At 50.8% G+C, this 5,544-nt stretch overlaps 1 non-coding gene across 1 annotated transcript; it reads right to left on the bottom strand.

Moving 5' to 3' along the window:
- Positions 1–596: 596 nt before the first annotated feature.
- On the bottom strand, positions 597–778 carry LOC148148466 (U2 spliceosomal RNA). The gene has a single exon (XR_015758971.1). It is a non-coding gene; the product is annotated as a U2 spliceosomal RNA (small nuclear RNA).
- Between the last annotated feature and the right edge of the window lie 4,766 nt (positions 779–5,544).

A 5,544-nucleotide genomic window follows, 5' to 3' on the forward strand; every position in this document is an offset into this window, starting at 1 on the left:
CAGTCCTTTGCCTCGTTTTTCCGGTCAGTCACATACGTACCTATCGATTCCGCCTGCCCTTGCAGTCTGATGAAAAGCATGTGCCTTAAATACGTCCCGATGATTTTTGTCCTAGCTCACAGTGTTCTCGAAATCTCTCTTTCAAGTCATCAAAATCAAAACGACTGAACCCCGAGATAGCTTCATCCCCAGCAGCATGCAGCAACGTAGCACAGTTGACCTTCTCTTGTTTTTCTGAAATGTCGCTCGCGAGTATGAAAAGCTGGTGGGCAGCTACGGTTGCTGCGACTCCCAAATTCTGACACCATGTGGTGTGATCGGGGCCCGGCGTTGGCGGGAAGGTGCAGCACGCAGCAGGGGTCCGAGGGGATGACATTGAGAGCAAGTGTCAAGGTGCGCAAGAGACAGAGATGGCGAGAGAAGGATAGGGAGCGGGAGCTGAGCAGCCACCTTAGAACAGACGAGTTTGAATCGACTCACGCCCGGTTGGATGTGAGGTGTGAGAAATGAAGCACTTGGTACTCCAACCCATCCAGCAGACACAAAGCACCGAAAGCCTGAGTTATAAACATGAAGCTGTTTTTAGATTTATAGATGAGGGGTGCACCGTTCCCAGAGGTACTGCAATACCAGGTCGATGCGTGGAGTGGACGGAGCAAGCCCCTATTCCATCTCCCTGCTCCAAAAATCAATTTAATATATGGTCCCCAGATAAGGGACGTATCAGATATTAAACTGATAAGAACAGATTTTTTTTTTTTTTTTAATTTCAAAATATACTTTATTCATATAAATAAATCTTTGGTACTTGTACAATTTGTCATATCGTTCATAAATATATACATTCCATGTCGTAAAGAACAGATTGAATTACTCAAATTTACAGTTATCCTATTTACAGTTCCCTTCATTAACCATCCAGTCTCTTATTATTTAGCTGTTTCTTCAGCGGAACCCACCTACTGAGTGGGTGCCCTGTTATATGAGAGCAAAGGAAAAACTTCTTTAACCCCCAGTTTATGGGGTTACCATTGTCCATTTGACTGTCCTGTCTCTGGGGTAGCTGTCTGCATCCCCATGGTGTGCACAAACTGCTGGACCTTCGCTGGGCTGAGGTAGCTATCCAGGCCCTCACTGGGGTCATTTACCTGCTCTGGTGTCATTGAGCCAAGGCAAGGGTCCGCACCGTCCAGTTCTGTGTCTGACAATGGGACTGTCAGAGGATCGCAGCTCTCAGTTACCTGTAGTTGTGGGACAGTGGGTACCCCCTGGTTCTCACTGGGTGGAGGGTGGACTTCAGGGGGTCCGTTGTTTCCTGGTTGGGAGGAAATGCCCTCCTCTTTATCTACGGCACTCTGTCTCTTCTTCTGGTGGTGATGATGTTCTTTGTGCCCGTCTTCCCCATCCGAAGAGCTGGCCGTCCCTCCCTCGTGCAGCTGTCTTTTCCCCCTTTGCTCGAAGGCTTTGTGGGCGTGGCCGGATTTTCTCTTCCTGTTTATAACAGGTATCCACTCCTCTGCCTGCTCGATTACCTCCTCCTCCTCCTCCATTGCTTCCATCTGCCCAGCGAGAGCTAGGATCAGCTGCTGTGTCTCTCCACTGGCTGCCCCCTCCTCCACTCCAGCCTGTTCTTCTTTCTGGGTGCCACCAGACTCTGTTTCCCTGCTGTCTAGGTGGACGTTACTGGTCTTTGGGGGTCCACGGCTCGCCTTGCCACATCCAGCCATCTGTGCGTAAGTGGGGCCCCCCCGTCTTGGGCAGGTCTTGTACACGTGGCCCGCCTCTCCGCACAGGTTGCAGCTCCTTTCTTCCTGACAGTCCTTAGTCAGGTGACCCTCCTGTTTGCAGTTCCTGCAGATGGTCACTTTGCAATCCGCCAGCACATGTCCCGACTTCCCGCAGGCTCGGCACACTTTTGGCTGCCCTGCGTATGTCAGGTAGCCTCTGTTCCCTCCAATTGCGAAGCTCGAGGGTGGGTGAAGAATGTTCCCATTGCCATCGACTCTCAGAGTCACTCTGACCTGCCGCTTACTGGTCCAGATCCCAAAGGGGTCGATCACGTCGGTGGCTTCTCCCTCAACTTGGACGTACCTTCCCAGGAAGGTCAGGACATCAGCCGCTGGAACATAGGGGTTGTACATATGGATTGTAACAACCCGACTCCTCTGTGCAGGAAGCACACACAATGGGGTTGCCGACAAGATGGAGAACAGCGGCTCCCCTTCCTTCTCCTTGAAGACCTTCAGGAGCTGTTCGCACTGCTTCACACTCAAGAACAGATTTTTTTTTTTTTATTTCAAAATATACTTTATTCATATAAATAAATCTTTGGTACTTGTACAATTTGTCATATCGTTCATAAATATATACATTCCATGTCGTAAAGAACAGATTGAATTGCTCAAATTTACAGTTATCCTATTTACAGTTCCCTTCATTAACCATCCAGTCTCTTATTATTTAGCTGTGGCTTCAGCGGAACCCACCTACTGAGTGGGTGCCCTGTTATATGAGAGCAAAGGAAAACTTCTTCAACCCCCAGTTTATGGGGTTACCATTGTCCATTTGACTGTCCTGTCTCTGGGGTAGCTGTCTGCATCCCCATGGTGTGCACAAACTGCTGGACCTTCGCTGGGCTGAGGTAGCTATCCAGGCCCTCACTGGGGTCATTTACCTGCTCTGGTGTCATTGAGCCAAGGCAAGGGTCCGCACCGTCCAGTTCTGTGTCTGACAATGGGACTGTCAGAGGATCGCAGCTCTCAGTTACCTGTAGTTGTGGGGCAGTGGGTACCCCCTGGTTCTCACTGGGTGGAGGGTGGACTTCAGGGGGTCCGTTGTTTCCTGGTTGGGAGGAAATGCCCTCCTCTTTATCTACGGCGCTCTGTCTCTTCTTCTGGTGGTGATGATGTTCTTTGTGCCCGTCTTCCCCATCCGAAGAGCTGGCCGTCCCTCCCTCGTGCAGCTGTCTTTTCCCCCTTTGCTCGAAGGCTTTGTGGGCGTGGCCGGATTTTCTCTTCCTGTTTATAACAGGTATCCACTCCTCTGCCTGCTCGATTAGCTCCTCCTCCATTGCTTCCATCTGCCCAGCGAGAGCTAGGATTAGCTGCTGTGTCTCTCCACTGGCTGCCCCCTCCTCCACTCCAGCCTGTCCTTCTTTCTGGGTGCCACCAGACTCTGTTTCCCTGCTGTCTAGGTGGACGTTACTGGTCTTTGGGGGTCCACGGCTCGCCTTGCCACCTCCAGCCATCTGTGCGTAAGTGGGGCCCCCCCGTCTTGGGCAGGTCTTGTACACGTGGCCCGCCTCTCCGCACAGGTTGCAGCTCTTTTCTTCCTGACAGTCCTTAGTCAGGTGACCCTCCTGTTTGCAGTTCCTGCAGATGGTCACTTTGCAATCCGCCAGCACATGTCCCGACTTCCCGCAGGCTCGGCACACTTTTGGCTGCCCTGCATATGTCAGGTAGCCTCTGTTCCCTCCAATTGCGAAGCTCGAGGGTGGGTGAAGAATGTTCCCATTGCCATCGACCCTCAGAGTCACTCTGACCTGTCGCTTACTGGTCCAGATCCCAAAGGGGTCGATCACGTCGGTGGCTTCTCCCTCAACTTGGACGTACCTTCCCAGGAAAGTCAGGACATCAGCCGCTGGAACATAGGGGTTGTACATATGGATTGTAACAACCCGACTCCTCTGTGCAGGAAGCACACACAATGGGGTTGCCGACAAGATGGAGAACAGCGGCTCCCCTTCCTTCTCCTTGAAGACCTTCAGGAGCTGTTCGCACTGCTTCACGCTCCTGAAGGTCACATCAAAGTAGCCTGCCCCAGGGAAATCCTGCAGGCAGTACACGTCTGCTGCAGCGAACCCACAGCATCCTAGCAATACCTTCTTAATAAACAGGATGCGATCCACCGGTGTACGGCCCTCCACCTGCTTGACAGACACCCGGACGGTGTTTCGAACCCCCTGCCCAGGGCTGCGCGCAGCTGTTGAGGCCATAGCTCGGAGGTTGGCTGGTCCCTGAATTGGCGTTAGGCCGAAGCCAGCATGAAGATCCACCAATAGCAGGTCAGCACAACCAAACGATCCTCCAACGTCCAATCACGATCCAGCGATGATCTCCACTAGCTCTGATGACTCGCAACTCGACCCCCGTCCTGATAAGAACAGACACTTGATCTTAGCCAAAAGGCCGAGAAGCGATAACTACAATACCGCGGACTGCCTCAAGTCCCATTTGTCCTCCATGTTTTCAATCAGCTTGATTCTGTTCAAAGACTTGTAGATCACTGCTGACAGTTTCCCTGTCGCCGTAGTCCTCCCAGGATTTCTAACGAGAGCAGCAGGTCCGTTTACAGCAGTTGCTTTTTTTCCCCTGTCAGTGAACCACTGTCTCATGGTCATGTAGAGATCGTCAGTATCTCACCAATCAAGTGGGTCAGGGCTAAGCTTACGTGACTTCTCACGTGACCAGCACAGCGTTTTTGAGGAGGCGGTAACCAACTGCAGAACTGCACGCATTGAATGATACATTCAGCCTGTCATGTCTGCATCAGCTCTCTGCACGAGCAACTTCCCCAGTCCCACTCGCCCTGCAGCAAATATTCTCTCTTCAGATAAGTATCCGACCCTCCGACCAAAGTCACCATTGAATCTGCCTCCAGCACCCTCTCTCTCAGGCAGTGCACTGCATATTCTCACCACTCGCTGAAGATGCTTGGGCCTAGGACGCTACCTCGATGAAACGTGACACGTAGAGAAGAAAGCAATAGATTCAGCCGAGCCCTCCATGTCTTTGATGTGTGTGGATGTGCCTGCAGTTAGAACATTGCACAGTACAGGCCCTTCGGCCCACGATGTCGTGCCGAGCAGTTTTCTTAATCTAAGATCAACCTAACCTACACACCCCTCAATTTACTGCCGTCCAGCGTGTGCTCGCCGAGCAGTAGCTTAAATGTCCCTGACAGTTTGTGGGAGATTAGAAATGCAGTTAGAGATGTTGTTTTTGCAGATGGGTGACGGGGTGTTGTGGGGGGAGGGGAAGGGGAACATTACACAAACGGTCGCGGGATTCTTGCAGCATACCTAAGGCTAAGATTTTAACGAATATAGAGGTTTTTGTTTAAGAAATAGTTGTAAACTAAGAAATAACTTTAAAGTGTTGTAGCTGACCACAAAAGTAGCAGTAGGGGCATTTCACAATAAGCTTATAGTATGATAAGGGGAACTGGATAAAATAGCAGACAGGCTGTAACAGACAAGGACAAGGACAGCAGGGTAGTCAGATAAGGAAAATTAGAGAAAAACGAGTGAGGTAATCGGCTTATGATAGGATGGGAAAAGGGAGGCGTGATTCCGCAACTTGCAAACTGAATAAGAATGCTTACATGTTTTGTTTTCGCGCGCTTTTGCTAGCCTGATTGCTTGAGCAAAACGCCTGTTCTTGCAAGGCCGTAAAGAATTAAATGTTCTTGTTTCCAAGGCTTTGTCTCAGGCTGAATTGTGAGTGAGTTTTGTTTCTCACAGTTGCCGAAGGGCCTGTTGTTGCG

This window comes from Chiloscyllium plagiosum, unplaced genomic scaffold (genome assembly GCF_037043375.1).
Source record: "Chiloscyllium plagiosum isolate Xiang-an unplaced genomic scaffold, Cpla_swu_hap1 HiC_scaffold_12, whole genome shotgun sequence".
Taxonomy (NCBI): Eukaryota; Metazoa; Chordata; class Chondrichthyes; order Orectolobiformes; family Hemiscylliidae; genus Chiloscyllium; species Chiloscyllium plagiosum.